Source organism: Pleurodeles waltl, chromosome 6 (assembly GCF_031143425.1).
Source record: "Pleurodeles waltl isolate 20211129_DDA chromosome 6, aPleWal1.hap1.20221129, whole genome shotgun sequence".
Taxonomy (NCBI): domain Eukaryota; kingdom Metazoa; phylum Chordata; class Amphibia; order Caudata; family Salamandridae; genus Pleurodeles; species Pleurodeles waltl.
The window spans coordinates 1,574,220,411-1,574,239,411 of NC_090445.1; the positions used below are offsets into that span (position 1 = coordinate 1,574,220,411).

Here is a 19,001-nt window from a genome sequence, read left to right on the forward strand (position 1 = left end):
CTAAGGACTGACCTTTGAAAAGGGGCTGCTGCCGCTCATTTTATTCACCAGCAGTTCTGACGACGGCAAATTTATTTTCGCGCAGGGCACCACTGGAGGCTTTGCATCGGTGGTACTCCTCTTCTCCAATTTACCCTTCCAGTACCAACGATGAACCATCTCATCCTGTCCAAGCAGCCACGGACGCCTTCTAATTACGCCCATGAATGCCCTTTAAGTTAGTATCCCCTCCCATCACCGAACTACAAAGAATCACAAGAGACCACCCCAAACATACCTGAAACCGAACACACCCCATTCTGGGACTAACCTGCTTTCCGTTTAGTGTGATGTTACTGCGCTCCCTGCCGAGCTAGAAGTAAAAGAGAGACTACGCGACTTCCGAGGCCTCGGCCTTCTTGGAATGTGTAGCGCTGTAGCCATCTTTGAATGCTGTTCCCCATCCTCAGTGACTACACACCAGTGAGGATTAGCTAAGCGAATGGCCACTCTCGGTATTTCGTATTAACGTTGTTTGACCACAGGAAAGCTAGACTAATTCCGAGACAAACCTAGTGCCGAGACTCTACCTCGAAAACCCACCGGGTTTATGTAGCAGTATAACGTCAACAGAACACTAGCATGCCAACACTGGATAACTGCGTGCAGATACACTCTTTGACAGAAAAGAAGGATCTCTGGACGACGACCGAAGGAAGATTCGTTTTCGCAGTGTCTTAGTAAAGTGGGTTATAACTACTGTTCGTATAGTGCAGGCATCTAGTTTTCGCCAGGGAGTGACGTCACGATTTGTGCGACAATAGAAGCCAATGCCGGCAGAGCGAATAGTTGAAGGAGGTAAGGTAGAAAGGTGCTGCTAGTTTTGCTCCTTCAAACATCTGTCAAAATTTCAAGATCGAAATAGGGGTGAGCGGTGCGAGAAGCACCGTCAGCGGAAAAACCTGGGACTGCACGGAGAAGGGGATTTCATAGAATTCTTTTTTGTAAATTTGCGGAAATAATTTGTTTTAAAGATTATTCGGTATACGTATTGGTGACAACTGACGAGGATAAAAAGGTCAACTTTAAAGGGGCAGTGTGTCACATCTCCCTTACATGAAATTTTGTAAATGTTGTGGGTATTTATTTTAAATCACTAATGCCATTAGGATTGGTCTCAACTATTGTTCGTCTGCAGCGATGCTTGTGATTGCTGATTGGGAACATTTCTAAATTTAACACCTGTGCAGTCTGACCGCTTTTATATATCTCACATAGACACTCAGCTATGGGAAGATTATAAAAATAAAAAAAAAACTATCCCAACAGCTCTTCTCTTCTGTCTCCTTCAAAACATACTAGGTCATGATCACAAATATACATGAAAACTCAAATTGGACAACCCAATGCAGTAACCAGATAAGCACACATTATCATATGAATTACTATAAAGGGACCTGCACAGCTGTTCAAAGCTACCAGCATGCTGAAAACCATAAAACTGTGCGTCTGTGTTATATATATGTTGATACTGTAGTTATTGTTTTCAGTTCCATGAAATGTTTGCCTCGTGATGAAGGATTATAGATTGTTTAATTGTTTTCTTTGTTCCACGTTCTGGCTTCTGACGCCAGTCGGTGATTTAACGGTTTCTATCATCGTTGAACATTTGATAGGCGTGGGAGGTAGTTAGTGAGCTTATTATTACTTTGGATAGATAAACCTCATTTAAAGTTCCTGCACCACTTGCATCTTTATTGGGAAGGATTTACCACTTCAACATTTGGCTACGAGGATGGGATATTTCCTTGGTTATTTACAAATTATGACCTTGTTGGAGGATCGTCGAGCTCACCGTCCATCTTCCGGGCTTTGTGGCTTCACGTTGAGAGATCCTGGAGTTCAGGATCTTTTGTATTTTGTATGCTGTTGACGTCTTTGTTACGTACGCTTATAGTTTAAGTTTTTTTTAATTTCTCCCGGATGTCTCTGTTTCCGTCACTGAAGGCAGAGTTACTGTACATTGATTTCTGTTATCTGCTTTTGTAAGTTTATTCGCAAGTCAGGTGAGGCACATCTATTTCACTGGATACATATATGCGTGACCAATTTGTTTTCAGTTGTGCATCTAAAAAGATTCAAGAAAGATTATTACGTTCTAGAGATCCCACTCTTTTTGAAGTGATTGAAATAGCTAAGGGAATTGAGAGGGTTGTTATTTCAAGTAATGCCATTACCTCAGAGTCTTCAGGTTCTGTACAAAGTGTGCCAAATATTGATTTGAGCAATGCCTCTAGTAATATCTCAATCAAACAAAAGAATCCTAAAACGATACAGAAGAATGTTGTGAGTACATGTTATAGATGTGGTTCACGGTATCATTTTGCCAATAATGACAATTGTCCAGCAGTTCACAAGAGATGTAATAAATGCAATAAAATTGGCCATTTTCAATCTGTCTGTAGGAACAATAGAGGCAATATTAAAGTTAGTTCAGTGGAGATCAATTCTGAACAGCAATTACAGGACTTATCTAAAGTTGTTTTAACTGTTAGTACAGTGGAAGACACCACTACTTATGTAAAAGGACCTTGGTGTTTAGCTCACATTGGGAATATTTGCACGAATGTAATGGCAGACTGAGGGACTCCTATTACTATTATTTCAGATAATGTCTTTTATGATGAATTTGGTGATAAAACTTTGCTGCAGACAGATGTAAATCCTAAAGCTTTTGGAGAGCAAGACATTCACATGTTAGGGTATTTCAATGATACTCTTACATGTTTAGATACATCTATGGTAACAAAAATTTATGTAGCTTGCAAAGGTCACAAAATAATTGGCTGGAAAGATTTAGCTAATCTGGGCATTGTACTAGTTCCTGGTTCTGAAAATCCTATTGTTCTTAGAGAAGACTATGGGGGTCATTACGACCCTGGCGGCCGGCGGTATGTTAGCGGTGTTCCGCCAGCAATTATGACCGTGGTGGAATTGCCACGGCCATACCGCCGGCCCCTCCATTTTCCCGCCAGGATTCCGCCTGGCGGTCATAATCCCCAGGGCAGCGGTGCAAGCACCGCTGCCCTGGGGATTATGACTCCCCGACCGCCGGCCTGTCCATGGCGGTACACACCGCCATGGAAAGGCCAGCGGTAAGGGGACTTGGGGTGCCCCTGGGGGCCCCTGCACTGCCCATGCATTTGGCATGGGCAGTGCAGGGGCCCCCATGCATAGCCCCGTTGCGCATTTCACTGCCTGAATTTCGGGCAGTGAAATGCGCGACGGGTGCTACTGCACCCGCTGCACATCAGCATTGCCGCCGGCTCTATTACGAGCCGGCTGCAATGTTGATGTGACATTTCCGCTGGCCCAGCGAAAATGTCATAATAGGGAGACAGAAATACCACGGGCAATGGCGGTATTCTGTCTCCCGCGGCCTCGGCGGTCTTTCGAAAAGACCGCCGAGGTCGTAATGACCCCCTATATCTCTTCTGTTGATTTAGATCAGTAATGTTCTGTCAGTAGTATCATTTCTAAATACCCACACATTTTTACAGAAACTATTGGTAAGATTTCTGGATTTGAACATCTCATTAAATTAAAACAGTCTGCTGTACCAATAGCACACAAAGTCAGGTCTGTACCCATGGCTGTTAGGGTGGACTTGTAAGCACTTCTGGATAAGTTGTGTTCTGAAGGGGTAATACAACCTACAGAATCCTCTGAATGGGTTAGTCCAGTAGTAATTGTTAAAAAAAACAAAAAACAGGTGAAATCCATTTATGTGTGGATTTACTCACTCTGAACAAAAACATTGTTGTGGATTGTCATCCCTTACCAAAGATACAAGATCTTATAGCGAATCTGGGTGGATCCAAAGTTTATTATTTTCTAGATCTTAGATCTGCATATCACCAAATTCAACTTGCTGCAGGAAGTACAGATCTGACAACTTTTATCACACCATTTGGTACTTACAAGTTTCTGCGTATGCCGTTTGGATTAGCCTCTGCAGCAAGTGTGTTTCAGAGATTCATTGATACAGTTTTAATGGGAATTCCAGGAGTTCAAGCCTTCCAAGATGATATGCTCATTTTGCTAAGACTGTTAAGGAACATAGCTTTATAAGAGGAAGGGTCTTAAGCAAATTTCAGGAAGTTGGTGGAACTCTAAGGAAAGATAAATGCAAGATTTTGGTCAAGTTGATTACTTGGGACATTGCATTTCTGATAAAGTTATTAAACTGAAGTTATCTTTGGTTAATGCAATTTTGGATTCGAAAGCTCCTGAGAATAAAGATAATCTTCGTTCATTTTTGGGGCTTTGTGAATTCTATTCACGTTTTATTCAAAGTTATGCAATGATTGTTCAACCTTTAAGGTCTTTGCTTAAGAAAGGGAAGAAATTTGTTTGGGATGAAGTTACTGATGAAGCTTTTAAGAAAGTTAAAACACTTTTCGGCAGGGAAGGCTTGTATTTTGAATGTGGATGCCAACCAATGTGGGTTGGGAGCTGTTCTTTCTCAATGGGTTGAAAATCAAGAGAGAACAATAGCTGTTGCATCTCGTGCACTATCTAAATCAGAAACCAATTATAGTACTATTGAACGAGAGGCATTAGCTGGTACATGGGCCATTGAAAAATCTAGAACGTTTTTTGTGGGGCACTAGATTAGAAATATGTACGGACTATAAACCACTAATTCATATGGTTGAAGGCATTGGTATGGGTATGGCTTCAGCTCGGTTGGTAAGGATTCTTTCTAAGTTACAAGAGTATAATGTTTTCATCAAGTATGTACCAGGAGGAAAGAATACTAGAGCTGACTATCGGTCATGCACCTTTGCTTTATGAGGAGTTTGATATGATAAAGAATGATGTAGAGTGTGTAGTTGCTCATATTGATGACAACTTCGTCAGCAAGAATGGTGCAATTTCTAAAGAAAGATGGTTAGAATTAATGGAGAAGGATTTTACTTTAATTTCTGTATGCAAATTTGTAAAACAAAACGGTTGGCCAAAGGAAAGGATTTTGGAATCTAGTGTGAAAACATATGCACAAGTAGCTTGTGAATTGTCAGTTAAAGATGGATGTTTGTTGAGACATGATTTTCTGGTTCCACCTATTTCTTTACGTAAAATTGTATTTGATTTTGCTCATGAGGGACATCTTGGTGTGTCTGCAACAGTGCGGAATTTAAAACAATTTTATTGGTGGCCAGGCATGGACAGGAATGTGAATGCGTGGGTAAATGAGTGTGCAATTTGTTTATCTTTAGACAAGCATTGGAAAAATCTGAAACCGCTTTGCACATGGTTCGTTTGCCGGAGGGACCTTGCTCAAAAGTTTCTATGGATTTTGCAGGACCGTTTCACTTGTTGCCTAGTAACAAAAAGTATTTGATTGTTGTTGTGGATTACTTTTCTAAATGGTATTATTTTGATTTTGTAGCTGCACCAGACACAGACACAGTGGTTGCATTTTTAACAACAATATTTAACGTAGAGAGTCCACCAAAAGAACTTCTAACAGACAATGGCACTCATTTTAAGTCTCAGAAAATGTAAAGTTTTATAGAGAGTAAAAACATAGTGCATAAACAGGTTGCTTTGTACTCACCATCTGCAAATGGGTTGGTAGAACGTGTCAACAAATTCCTTAAAGAGGGGGTACAAACACCTATGTCCACTGGAATGCATGTGGAGGATTTTTTGAGGAAAAAAACCTGGATTTATTTAACAACACCCCACTGTGTGACAGGAATTTCTCCTTTTAAATTATTATGTAACCAGTCACCTAGATTGTTGTTGAAGCCGGACTGGGTTCAAGAGTATAAATGTTTGGATGGTCATGATAATTTAAAAAGAGATGTGAGTATGAAACTAGGAGAAGTAGAAAAATATTTCAATGAGAACCATCAAATTAAATATATTGACTTTAAAGTAGGAGACTGGGTCATTATTAAAAAGCCTAACAGGGTTAAAAAAGGTGAATCTAAATTTCCAATGCCAGTAAGAATGAGCAAGGTATCCAAAAGTGCTGTCTTATTCGAGTCCAAGGGATGGTAGAGTAAAAGGAGTTTAAGTTATTGCCTGAACAAGCGGATAAAATTAAAATTACAAAGAAAGATAAATTCATATCAGAGAGCAATGATGTTACTGATGGGATTTTGTTTCATGATTTCAATCCTTGTACTAATATATCTCCTTTTCAGTTAACAAATTGCACCATACAGGATAACTCCAGTAGGGGCTCAATGAGCAGTTCTGAATTTTCAGTTTCAACAGGTGACATGAACAATGTTGATGATAATCTTGCTTTTGAAATTAAAAATAGAGCTTCACGTAATGTTTCAATTCCCAGTAGCTTTAAGGATTATTACTTACAGTAATTTATAGCTGGTTATATATTTATACATATTTATTTATTTGTTGTTTTTCTTTTTGCTCTGTTTGTTTATTAAGGGGAAGATGATGTTATATATATATGTTGATACTGTAGTTATTGTTTTAGGTTCCACAAGATGTTTGCCTCGTGATGGAGGGTTATAGATTGTTTATTTGTGTTCTGTGTTTCACGTTCTGGCTTCTGACGCTGCTCGGTGATTCAACGGTTTCTATCATCGTTATACAGCTGATAGGTATAGGAGGTTGTTTGTGAGCTTATTATTGCTTTGGACGAATAAACCTCATTTAAAGTTCCTGCTCCACTTGCATATTTATTGGGAAGGATTTACCACTTCAACAGTCTGTCTCTTACGTTTCATCATCCCACACACTGCTGCACGCTGCAGCTCATAACTGCACTTAAGTGGTTATCAGGCATGACATGGAAACAGTTCTCACATAGGATCAAAATAAAAACACCTTCCTTCTAACCTCCTACATGATGTAGCATGCTACTCAATGTTGGGAAGTGCTTCAGCACCCCACATAGAGGAAGTGAGCAATATATAAATGCTGTAATACAATACAGCTGAAGTTAAAAATACTAATTTACTTGGGGACTTAGTCCCAACTCCACGTTTCTGATGGATACAACTACCTGTGGATTCCTCACCTAATGAATACTCCCATGGCGCCAGCATTCGACGGAAATCTTCTTACTAGTCTCTGCACGTCGACGAGGACGTCACTCTAGCCCACGCGACGCCGTCTGACGTCATACAGGCAATAAGAGGTCCTCGACGACGTGCGGACGTCAGTTCCCTTTTTTCCGTGCATTCGAAACGGTTATCTTCGAGGGAGCAACTGTTACTTTTTTGGTTACAGTGTATTTTTGCTGCGTAGTCTTTCGCTGTGGTAATAATGTCGCAGAGAAAGTCTGGATTTAAGCCTTGTCGTGAGTGTGGAGGCAAGATGTCGGTGACGGATCCTCATTCCGATTGCCTTTGGTGTTTGAGCTCCGACCACGACGTCTCGACTTGTGATTCATGCCAGCACATGAATCCAAAGGCCCTCAAGGAACGTGAGGCGAAGCTGTTTATGGCTAAATCGAAGGAGAAGCATCACAAGAAGTCTTCTTCTCCAAGACATCGGCGTCATCGAGACTCCCGGCGCCGTAGAGATTCTCGGCGTCATTCGAAGGAGACTCGTTCCAGGTCTTCGGATCGGCGCCGAAGGACATGGGAGATCAGTCCCACGGTTACGCCGCATCCTTCGACGCCGTTGCCCTCTCCGGCGTCTCCAACTTCACCTGGACAGGCGTCGGTGATTGAGGTATTGGAGCCTCAGGTGTTTTCTCCGGCGCAGACGCCGAGGCCGGCGTCGGGGTCGCCTCCGAGACAGGCACCTCAGTATCCGGCTTTTCCCACCCCTGGAGCCGATAGTTCCGCATTCTTGAATGCGATGTATGCCATCTTCCAACAAATGGCTCCAGGGGGTGCTCCAGCTGGGCCTTTGGCCTTTTCTTTGGGTGATCCTGCGCCTCTTCGGCCGGCACCCTTTATGCCCTTTCTCCCTTTTGGGAACGTGGGCTCGGCGCCAGTGTCGGCGCCGGTGGCTGCTCCGGTGGCTTCAGAAGGATTGGCCCCGGGGATTTCCATCCCGTCGACGTCGAAGTCGGGATTTCGGCCTGTGACTCCGGTGGGTCCATCTGCTTCAGCTGCTCTTTTTTCGGCGCCGAAGTTACCTGTGGCGCCGGACGCGGCGTCGGTGGCTTCTGAAGATCGGCGCCGATCTTCGACTTCGGCGGAGGCATTGTCGACTCCGCGTATTGAACAGCGACTTCATTCCAGGAGACGTGCTCTCCGTGTATTAGAAGAGCAGGAGTACCAACGAGCCCTGGAGGAAGGAGAGCTAGAGGACTCGGGTGATGGGCTGGGTGGACTGGAGTCGGCCAGTGGGCTGGACACTTCCCCTGAGTGGGATCTTTCGTCCCCGGGGGAATATACTGAGGAGGCTGCTTCCTTTCATGCAGTGGTACGGAAGGCAGCTAGTTTTTTGGACCTGCCTTTGCCGGTGGTGGAGGCTAAACAAAACCTTTTAACAGAGGTGCTACATCCGGCCTCAGCTGCGGCGGAGCCTCTGTTGCCATTTAATGACGCTCTGCTGGATCCGGTGATAGAGGTGTGGAAGAGGCCGGCATCTTCCCCAGCAGTTCACAGAGCCGTGGCCAGGAGGTATCGGGCGGCTCCGACTGACCCTGGGTTTCTATCTAGGCACCCTACGCCGGAGAGCTTGGTGGTGCAGGCCTCCTGTTCATCCAAGTCAGCGCCTGGTTCTTTCCCGACGGTGCCTGGGGACAGAGATTCAAAGAAGCTAGAGGCGCAGTCGAAGAAGATTTTTTCGTCCTGCAGTCTGGCGTTAAAAGCTACCAATGCAACCTGTATCCTGGGGAGGTATATTCATGCTCTGATGGATGACATTTCCTCATCGTTTACAGAGCTTCCCCAGGGTCTTTTGGATCTTGTCTCAAATGCCCAGGCTGCTGCGACCCAGATTATCCAGACGGGACTGGATACCACCGACTCGGTAGCCAGAGCAATGGGCACAACTGTGGTGGCAAGGAGACAGGCCTGGCTCCGTAACTCGGGCTTTTCTGCAGATGTACAGTCCACATTGTTGGATCTCCCGTTTGATGGGGACAAACTGTTTGGAGCCAAGGCTGATTCGGTCTTGGAACGTTTTAAGGAAAGCAGGGCCCACGGCTAAGTCGTTAGGGCTCCAAGCTCCTTCTTCCACGGCCTCTTCCAGATTTTTCAGGAGGTTTCGTGGATTTGGGCGTGGCTCTTCCTCCTCTTCCTTTCGGGGAAGGTATCAGCAACCTGCCTCTTCCCATCCCTATAGATCTTTCAGGGGGAGAGGTAGGGTCCGCACCAGAGGAGCCTCTCAGCAGCACTCTGCCTCTTCCTCATCCTCTGGCGGGGTGCAGCAGGGAAAGCAGCCTTAGGCTTCCACCATTTCCCACTCACTCCTCTCCTGTAGGGGGAAGATTACAGCATTTTCTCACCAAATGGAAGACTGTTACAACGGACACTTGGGTTCTCAGTATTGTGGGAAAAGGCTACACCCTTCCCTTTCGGGAGTTCCCGCCCCTCATCCCGCCCGCCCTTCTTATTGTTCAGAAGAACACCTCCTGTTGCTAGAACAGGAGGTACAAGCCCTCCTTTCCAAGGGCGCAGTGGAGTTGGTCCCAGAGCAGGAAAGGGGTCGAGGATGTTACTCAAGGTATTTCCTGATTCCCAAGAAGGATGGTCGTTTGAGACCAATTCTGGACCTGAGGATCTTGAATTGGTTCCTCAAGCAGGAAAAATTCAAGATGCTGACCCTAGCACAGGTGCTTTTGGCGTTGAACAAGGAAGACTGGATGGTGTCTGTCGACTTGCAGGATGCTTACTTTCATATCCCGATACTCAAGTCACACAGGAAGTATCTCCGGTTTGTGGTGGGATCGCAACACTATCAGTTTGCGGTCCTTCCGTTTGGTCTTACTTCAGCCCCTCGAGTCTTCACGAAGGTGATGTCGGTGGTTGCGGCAGAACTCAGAAGGAAGGGGATAGCAGTATTCCCTTACTTGGACGACTGGTTGATCAAAGCCAAGTCCCCGGAGCTTGTGTCGCATCATCTGCAGTCAACAACCCAGTTGTTGTTCGACCTGGGTTTTTCGGTGAACGAGCCCAAATCTCACCTAGAGCCCTCTCAGCGCCTCCTGTTCATAGGGGCAGTACTGGATACAACATTGGGTCGGGCCTTTCCTCCGCCTCAGCGGATTCAAGATATTCAGGATTTGGTTCCAATGTTTCAAAATGGAGCGGTAGTTCCAGTTCTCAAGGTCCTTCGTCTGCTCGGTCTTTTTGCCTCCTGCATTCTGTTGGTCACGCATGCTCGCTGGCACATGAGGGCTCTTCAGTGGTGCCTCCGAAGGCAGTGGTCTCAACACAAAGGGGATCTAGAGGGTACTGTCATGATCTCCAGAGATGCTGCTGTGGATTTGAGATGGTGGATTGCAAGCAACAATCTTTCACAAGGAAAGCCGTTCCAGCAGTCGCCACCAGTGGCCACAGTCATAACGGATGCTTCCACTCTAGGGTGGGGAGCTCATCTGGGGGATCTGGAGATCAAAGGTCTTTGGTCTCCAGAGGAACAGATTTTTCACATCAATCTGTTAGAGTTACGGGCTGTACGTCTGGCTCTCAAGGCCTTCCTCCCTTCCCTTCGTGGTCAGTCGGTACAGGTCCTAACGGACAATACTACCACGATGTGGTACATAAACAAGCAGGGAGGAGTGGGGTCGTACCTTCTCTGCAGAGAAGCTCTTCGACTATGGTCCTGGGCAAAGGACCATCAGATTTGCTTGATAGCAAACCATCTGGCCGGAGTCTTGAACGTGCGTGCGGACAGTCTCAGTCGCCATTTCTCGGCAGACCACGAGTGGCGTCTCCATCCAGATCAAGTCCGTTTAATCTTCCAGAGGTGGGGATTTCCTCGGGTAGATCTGTTTGCCACTCGAGAGAACGCGCATTGTCCGTTGTTCTGCAGCCTCCAGTATCCGATGCAGGGAGCGTTGGGGGACGCGTTTCAAATAACCTGGTGCGGCCAGTTGCTTTACGCGTTTCCTCCCATACCCTTGATTCCTCGAGTATTGAGGAAGATTCGCCAGGACCGGGCTCTAGTCATCCTAATAGCTCCGGATTGGCCAAGGAGGGTATGGTACTCCGACCTTCTCCAACTCTCAATGTGCCCTCCGCTCCGTCTCCCTTTCAGGGCAGACCTCCTCTCGCAGTCGCAGGGGCAGGTTCTACACCCCAACCTCCAGAGTCTGCACCTACATGCCTGGAGATTGAACGGGGCAACCTGAGTTCCTTCTCTCTCCCGCCTGAGGTAGTGGATGTTATATTAGCGGCCAGGCGACACTCCACTAAATCTATCTACGCTAATAGGTGGTCTAAATTTGTTGCGTGGTGTGGAGAGAGGCAGATTGATCCTTTGCATTCTCATCTATCGGACGTTTTGTCTTTTGCTCTGTCTCTAGCGCAGAAAGGTTGTGCAGTGGCTACAATTAAGGGTTATTTATCGGCCTTGTCAGCCTTCATATGTCTTCCAGACCAACCATCTTTATTTAAATCCCCTATTGTTATCAGATTCCTGAAAGGTCTTCTAAATAAATATCCTCCAAAGCCATTCGTTATGCCGCAATGGGATTTGTCCTTGGTCCTGACTTTCCTTATGGGGTCCCCTTTTGAACCTATGCATTCTTGCCCCTTAAGGTATTTGGTTTTAAAAACAGTCTTCTTGATAGCTATAACATCAGCAAGGAGAGTGAGTGATTTGCAGGCCTTATCAGTAAAGCCCCCTTATACAACTTTTTATGGGGATAAGGTGGTGTTGAGGACCAAGGCTGCTTTCCTCCCGAAGGTTGTTTCACCCTTCCATTTGGCTCAGGCAATTACTTTGTCCACGTTCTATCCTCCGCCTCATCCTTCCAAAGAGGAAGAAAGACTGCACCGTCTGGACCCAAAGAGAGCGTTGAGCTTTTTTATTGATAGAACAAAGGATTTCAGGCTGGAGGATCAGCTGTTTATTGGATACGTGGGCAAGAGGAGAGGAAAGGCAGTCCACAAGAGAACACTGTCCAGGTGGGTTGTTCTTTGCATTAAAACCTGTTACTCTTTGGCAAAGAAGGATCCTCCTGAGGGCATTAGAGCTCATTCCACCAGAGCTAAGTCGGCCACTTCGGCCTTGGCCAGGGGTGTTCCTGTGGTCGACATCTGCAAGGCCGCAACTTGGTCGTCCCTTCACACTTTTGCAAAACATTACTGTTTGGATTCTGAGGTTAGAAGAGACGGCCATTTTGCACGGTCAGTGCTGCAGGATTTCTTGGTTTGACCATTTAGGCACCCACCGCCGGGCGTGGTACTGCTTTGGGACTCTATTCATTAGGTGAGGAATCCACAGGTAGTTGTATCCATCAGAAGAACGAGTTACTTACCTTCGGTAACGACTTTTCTGGTGGATACATTAGCTACCTGTGGATTCCTCACGGTCCCACCCGCCTCCCCGTTGCCTTTCTGGTCTTACCAAGTAATCCTTGAGTGCGCTCCTCTTGGTCTTTGAGGGTGCAATAGATGTTGTATATAATATATTTATATATATGTATATATGTATATATCTTTGTGTATATACTTGATGTGTGTATATATTTTAAAAAGAGAGAGTTATATATATATATATAAAAGATTTACAGTTATTCATGCAATGTTGTGTATCTTTACAATATAATGGGATGTTGCCTTGCTCTTTCATTGCATTGCCTGGTTGTTCTCATGCACGTAAAAAATGATTGGTACTGACGTCCGCACGTCGTCGAGGACCTCTTATTGCCTGTATGACGTCAGACGGCGTCGCGTGGGCTAGAGTGACGTCCTCGTCGACGTGCAGAGACTAGTAAGAAGATTTCCGTCGAATGCTGGCGCCATGGGAGTATTCATTAGGTGAGGAATCCACAGGTAGCTAATGTATCCACCAGAAAAGTCGTTACCGAAGGTAAGTAACTCGTTCTTCTACAGCAAACATTTTCAAGGCAAGTAATTACCACAGGCATGCTCATTTGCACAGGTGGACATTCTTGTCTTTGATAGTACACTAAAACCAAACCCATTGGCTTTCTAAATGCTTGGTTGAGTTTAATGAAGACTTTGCGTATCATAAGTGGTTGTTTTACCCTAATGGTAGAAGCCAACTTTTCATGGCAGAGTTATTTTTGGCAGGGATATAAACAGCCAGTAGAAATAGAAATATTTGAGGATGTCAGGATTGGGAGATTTTGTTGGCAAAATTGTTAGAATTTGGACGCATGTTAGTGTGCAGTTAGATGGTGTTGGCTGTGGACAGTGAAACAGCAATTTTGAGGTCTTCACACGTGCAATAGATGCCACTTGCTAATTCATGTTTTCACTGAGCACAAATAATCCTGTATTGTTGAGGAGCTAGCAAGTCACTGAATGTGTGGTAAGTAAGGATTTGTTGATCCATTGAATGTTCAAATCAGTGTCGAACACAATTGTGGACGTTTTTGAGTAATGAGCATTGGATTACTTCTCAATTGGTAGCATGCACATTAGCTGTAAGTGTGGAAGTATGAAGGGGATACTTATAGTTAGAATAGGAGTTGGCATTAATAGGTGTGTGTATGGATAAGTGCAAAAGTAAAAGCTGAAGGATGAGTACTAATATTTGAGGTACAAGTAGGGATCGTGTAGTAGGCATGTGTGAGTAAGGATAGGTAGTTAGAGGAGGGGGTTTGAATCAAAGTAAAATTAGTGATATAAGTAGGAGTCAGATAAGAAGTGGGGGGAGTGATGTGATCAGGGATTAGTGTAGAGTGGAACTAGGCAAAACGGTGTACCTTCATTACAGTGTAAGGATTCTGCTGAACCCGGCATTGGGGTGGGAGATGGAGTGGAGGTAGCCTTGAAGTTTGGAGTAAGGATATATGTAGGCTAGTGATTACAGCCTGAGGTGGGTTAGTGATAGATGTAGGCATAAGGTGGGAATAAACAGAGGTGCACCACGTTGCAGTCCATGGACTCTTCACCATCTAAGCACTGGAATGGCAACCCTCTTTAGTTGAACTGATACATGGTACTGGTAGACCAATAGCATGACAGGAAAAAGTAAATATTCCTGGGCTGATTGAAAAGGTATGTAAAATGTATAAGGATGGCATCAAATAGAAGAGTCAGAGTGATTAAAACCGCCGAGGTGAGGGTGAGGAAAGAGGGACTGCAAACTTTAGGAGTGTTTAAGAAAGTACTTAGCTACACCATCATGCTTTAGTATTATATGTATTAAAGGGAGTGTTTAAACATAAACTGAGAAACACTCCTGCCCCAATGACAAAGCTATTAGTAAACTAAGAGGCAAGTCATGCCCGAATTATGTGTACCCCAAATGTGGGCTAGACTTATTATACATGAAGCAAACGTTTAGTGTATTTAATCAAACAAAACAGGATTTTTTTTTACAGCAGAAATGCTGAACTCACATATTTGAAGGTGCACTCATATGTGAGAATGAAGAAAAAGGTGACTGTAAAATACAATATTTGGCTAGGATCACACAATTTGAGACCCGTTTCTGGGTCAAGTACATTACAGCTAGGTCGAGTGGATTACTCAAGATACTCGACCTGCAGGTCTAGTAACATTTTAATGATTTTTCGAGGCCTGATTACCCTTTGTGGTGCTTGATACCGACCTGGGTTCATAGCTCTATAGTGGGAATTCGCATGGGTCACCAACTTACTGCTTCACCTTTTCTTCACCTCAAGCCTCACCTGTGCTTTGGAGATGCTCACTAGACTTGCAATCTATGGTGAATCTTCCTGCTAGTGGCTGGAAACAACCTACTGCTCCCCAACCTATCCTTGATTCTGCAAGCCCCCCCTCTCGTTGGATGATTTCTTTCTAAATTTCTAAAGGAGAAACCAACTTTTCAGGAAATCAGACAACTGTTGCTGGAAAGCTATCTCTTCTTCCATACGCAGCCATTCTAATAGAAGCTCAAAGATAAAAAAACATCCTGCAGGCACTTTGTTATTTTTTTTTCAAATCTGTTTATTGCTTTTTTTTGTATTTTTCACTTTGCATGACTTTTCGGGCATACAAATGTTCATTGCTCTTGTTGTCATAGTTAAATTAAAAATAAAAACGGTCCATGTATCAGAGACATAAATGACAATACGCATACAGGGTCCACAGGGATAGGTCATGTTTCATAATTGCATCTCAGCGGTGCAGTTGTTAGAGCATAGGTGTCTATTCTTTTAGCTAATTATATCTGCATGCCCCAAAGAAATCACTAATCAGTATACGATGTATATGGGCTACATGAGTTTATAATGCGCAATAACAGAATCAAACAGAATGTTTCAGCAAATAATGAAGATAAAGACAATAACATAACTAGAACAACAAATTTATGAGATACCTCAGCCCCTAACCTCATAATCCCCCCACATGCCACCGGATGTAGGCACATTGTGTTATAATGTTTCTCATTCCATGCACTTATAGGCACTTTATCTGTGTCACAAAGGGAGGTAGCAATGTCCCTCCCTCCTCCAAAACGCATTTGATGTGGCACCCTTGCAGGGTTTGCTCCTACTGCTATGTACATAGACTTGTTCCCTTTAAACACCTATGCTCAGACTTGCATAAGTGTGGTTTATTAGGATGAAAAACAACTTTCAATCAATGGCTCAATTGTAATACCAACGTTCGTGTTTATGTCAAATTCACATTCACTTTATTTCGGTCACAAATGTTGCCATAAAAGAACACATAAAACATAACAAACCATCACTTTTAAAAAGATAAAGAAAGGTAAAAATACAGTTTTGATAAAAATCAGCGAGCAAGCAGTTCATCACCATTACATGAATTGTTCACGTGGCAAAAACAACAAATTACACACTAGTTGTTATCTTGCGTAACAGGTTGATACTTACAAAGTGCATAGTGCCAAGATCACAAATTTGGTTCAATAAAGTGCGTTTAACTTTCATCGGAAAATAACGCCTTGCAGTTAAAACATAAATGATTTCCTTCTACTAACTGCACATTTTAGTAAAGAACAAATGTTAACACAACATAATTGGAATTAAGAACCTTTTTGTGAGATCAGTAAAACATTTACAAAAGAAAGTAAAATGCAGCAGACCTTGTGAGGATAGATTTGTCACACGGACATAGCAGAACTTTTGAGGGCTCAAATTGGCCAAGAGGGGAACCAGGGTATCACCTCACAAAACCTAACCTAAACCTAGTGAGCAGCAGCCTGTCACAAGAGCCATCAATCCTCTCTAGGGATGGAGAAATGTGAATCTCTGGATACTTTTTGACAGACCATTTATGAAATTTGTGGTCCTCCCTGGGGGCTCTCAAACTTTCCTTAAATGAGGATTTGACCCACAATATATCCTTTTCTTATGATGAAAGGGCTGGTGAAAAGTTCGACCTACCCATCTTTCATGATTCAGTTTTGATCTAATCAAACCAGGGAATTTTCATGCTTCCCTCACATGCGAGGCAATCATTGATGATCTCTTTATTCAACGAAGCATGTGGATTAGCCCAGCTACAACACCACAAAAGCAAGGGAGCCAAATTAATGGCATCCTCTGCATACTCCATCCCCAGCTCCTGGTGTATAATATATGTAGCTCATGCAGGTCGAACGCCTGAAAGTCGCCTAGACACCCTGTTTTGCTGCACTTGGATGGGGCTTGTGTTTGAGTATCCCCAGATTCCTGCGCCATAAGTAAGGACCAGGAGGCACTTCCTCATATAGCCTTCCAGAAGAGGGGCTACTGTTTTTTCCCCCAGTGGGCCAGCCAAATTGAAAATGTGGACCACCAAGCTTAAAAAGTTTTGCCTCTCTTTGGTTGGTCATGGTCCCCGATTACTCATAGCATCCATAAGTACCCCCAAGTATGAAAACTCCTCAGTCTGGGCAACAGGATGACTGTGCAGATAGATGATCAGGGATGTGGAATTCCTATCACCCGACAACCTGGACATACTGTTTGGGGTCAAGGGCAACACGTTTTCATGTTTATTTTGTTCTTGGGACAAGTAGGCCCAACACCCTGCAGCACAAACCCTTTGGCTTCCATTTTACAGAGAAGGGAACTGTCTGCCATTGAGGTAATGTGTGTCCATATGTTAATGCTATTTGAACTTGTATTTATGGTTCACAATTAAAGACCTTCATTATTGGGGCGAGTGCTGTAAATAAACGTTTTAAGGTCACACTGCACTACAGACAGTGGTTCCATTTAAAAAAAAAAAAAAAAAAAAAAAAGTGCGCACACATGTTTGAAAAGTCTAACAATACGAGGCTAAGTATAATGCTTCCAGAATGGTCTCTGATTAGATGCAAATGTTTGCAGAAGCTTGTAAGCAAAAGTGACGATTCTTTTATTTCATAATAAAATGTTTAAAAAAAAATGCAAGTACGAAAAAAAACCTTTCACTACTATAACATTTTAGGTGCTATTTCTTTGAAGTGTCATTTAGTAAAATGTGTTGATGCATGCTATTATTTCCCAAAAATATTCTTAGTGGAAAACCAGTGTAACCATTTTAACAAGATTATGGGAAACATGAGCAAAGCCAACCGATTTGGCATTTTTTTTTGTGAGTGTTTTGGTTTCGTCAATGAATGTCTTGTTTTGACATGGCTTTTGTAATACTTTATTTTTGTTGGAGCTGCCAGGCCCTCACCATTGTAACAAACACTGACAAAAAGAAAAAAAAGTTCTTGGTTTCAAAAAGCACATTGACACCAGTGGCAACAAAGGCCCCACAACCCCCCTCCAGGTGGCCCCTCAGCAAAGCACAACACCTGCCCTGAGTGAGTCTGGAAGAGGGGGCAGGGGGCTTTGCAGGCCCCCACCCCTCTCCTCCCCCCTCCATTTTCTTTACGCCACTGATAGCCAGATTGCCACAGTGGGTCCTAACACTGAACAAAACTATTTTGTGTGCCAATATGCTCTTTGTGGAAGAGCAGAATGCGATCACACACAGTAAAGCCAGCCAATAGATAAAGAGAGAAATAGAAGTTTAATAAAAACAAAATGCCTTTGTTAACGCCAGACCTAATTAGGGACCCACTTCTTAAAGAAGGTCACAATAGTGCATCCATGGTATATGTCTTTGAATTAGTGGCTTTCATGAATTCACAAGAACATACAGAAGTAGACCAGGAAATCGTACACCTAGAAAATATTTGTGAACTGTATATTAGCATGAGCAAATATGCATGTGTAGATGTGCTCATATGAAAATCTATTGAACGCTTACACGTTCACTTCGACTCCAACCCTGGAAGAACTTCTACCCTTATCAGGAGTACATTTCCAACCTTTCACATTATGAGAAAAGATTAGAGAAGAACTGGTAAAAATCCTCAAAATATGCATGTTAGTAGGTCTGCAGACTTAAAGGCATTTCAGCCCTGGAACTATTGCTTACTGCTTCCTCCAGCCCCAGTATGTTGATCTGTGGAAAGATGGCAAATAAAAAAAAAATTGCTATAGTAGGGATTGAAATTACAAGTATTCAAGCCCTACTATAGTAGTAGCCCTGGCATAATCAGAGAGCTCTTACATAATGAGATTGCTGGCATAATTTATCGCCGCACTACATGGCACCAAAGGGACAAGTAGATTTCTTTACTGGACAAGTAGCTTTAAGAAGCAACCCATCCCATGGACAAGTAGATATTTTATTAAATTCCACACCTCTGTAGATGCCCTGTATTTTGTAGTTTCTGTGCTTGCAAGCCATAACAATTACATACAGACAAGCTGCAGATGGTAAATCACAACGTGAAGCATTTTTCTGGGTGGAATCCACCTTGCTGTGGGGTTGATGGGGAATACGCAAGGAGTTCTAACCTCCAGCATGTGGGCCCTCTTTCACAGGTGCAGGTACATATGTAAAGTGATCGTCTTCAGCATGTGGAACAATGACTCAAATGGCAACATAATGGTGTGCAGAACGTCCCCTTTCTTC

General features: G+C 43.7%; 2 protein-coding genes across 4 annotated transcripts in view; one reads left to right on the plus strand and one right to left on the minus strand.

Moving 5' to 3' along the window:
- TMEM203 (transmembrane protein 203) overlaps positions 1–474 on the minus strand; it is a 50,669-nt gene extending 50,195 nt beyond the window's left edge. The window contains exon 1 of one of the 3 annotated variants that reach the window (XM_069241333.1): positions 311–474. The gene's annotated coding sequence lies outside the window, so the exon portion shown is untranslated. Of the gene's footprint in view, positions 1–12 lie in introns of all 3 variants that reach the window. The other 2 variants (XM_069241334.1, XM_069241332.1) reach the window with 2 other exon arrangements.
- Positions 475–716: 242 nt separating this feature from the next.
- Positions 717–19,001, plus strand: part of NDOR1 (NADPH dependent diflavin oxidoreductase 1) — a 201,756-nt gene continuing 183,471 nt past the window's right edge. The window contains exon 1 of the mRNA XM_069241328.1: positions 717–837. The gene's annotated coding sequence lies outside the window, so the exon portion shown is untranslated. The remainder of the gene's footprint in view (positions 838–19,001) is intronic.